Source organism: Cynara cardunculus, assembly GCF_001531365.2.
Source record: "Cynara cardunculus var. scolymus isolate 2C chromosome LG 17, CcrdV1, whole genome shotgun sequence".
Lineage (NCBI taxonomy): Eukaryota > Viridiplantae > Streptophyta > Magnoliopsida > Asterales > Asteraceae > Cynara > Cynara cardunculus.
The window spans coordinates 12,426,245-12,427,592 of record NC_037544.1 but is presented as its reverse complement, the minus strand read 5'-3'; positions in this window follow the sequence as shown (position 1 = coordinate 12,427,592).

The following is a 1,348-nucleotide window of genomic DNA, read 5'->3' as shown; positions in this document are numbered from 1 at the left end:
GATTGAAATCGTTTTTGATTTCATGTGATGAAATAACATGTAGACTGAAATTGTGTTTGATTTCATGTGATAAAATAACATGTAGATTGAAATTTTCTTTGATTTCATGAGATGAAATAACATGTAGACTGAAATTGTGTTTGATTTAATGGTGTGAAATAAAATAACAATTGTGTTTGATTTCTTGTGGTGAAATAACATAATATGAAGATTATGTTTGGATTTCATAAGGTGAAATAGCATATTTTTATGAAACTTGTGTTTTATTTCATGAGGTAAAATAGTTTGATGAGTATGTGCTTGATCTGGTGAGTGTGTTCCATTGGGTGAATCTCTATTACCAAAATAACGATTATGCCCTTTTTCTTTGCCCTTTTTCTAATTAAAAAAGGCTTTCAACTAAAACCATAGGACCAAAACAAATTAGGGCTTAGATCGGTTTTCACAGTTCTCAAGTTTTTTATGATTCTCCTTTGATTACAATCCTATATATATATATATATATATATATGTATATATATATATATACATACATACATAGGAGCATTCAAATAAAAATCACCCAATTTGTACAAACCGTGAAAACCACATTCAACCAATCATAATTTTTCATTTTGTTTATTTTTTTATAATTATGAGAGGTTGATTAACCATTTTTATCTTGGAGGGTGTTAATCATAGATATTATCATCTTCATTATTTTAATTTTAAAGAAATATATGAAACAGTTTAATTAAAATTTCATAACCATATATGAAACAAATTCATCAAAAAAAATATTATACGAAACAATTTCACAAAATTAAACAATTTCATAAAAAAATTTCATAAGATTAAACAATGAAATCGACATATGAGGGTGGTTTGTACAAATGATGGTGGTTTTCATTTGATCGCTCTTATATATATATAGGGCCAAGATCAAATGTTAACCATCATTTTTGTATTAACCTTATTAATTGATCTTGGCCATTCAAATCTATAATCAACAGTTAAAATTAATCAATAAAAAAAATTAAATATTAAAGTTTGAATTTTAATGAGGTCTAGTGAACAATGATGAAAGGGGCATTTTGGGAAGAAAAATACACTTATCAAGGATATTCTAGTTAATTGAATTCATTTGTAACCCCCAAACAATTAATGAGGAGTTTCAAACAATCAAATCCCAAAAAATATGCATTCATATTATTATTATTATTATTTTACTATTGATCTTTCATGTTCATTCTTGTATGAATTCCTAAATCGTATAAAAAATACGGTAGTAACAATTTTCGGTATTGATCAATTTGAACACAAATAAACCATGAACACAATTTGAACAAAAATGAACAACCGTGAACAC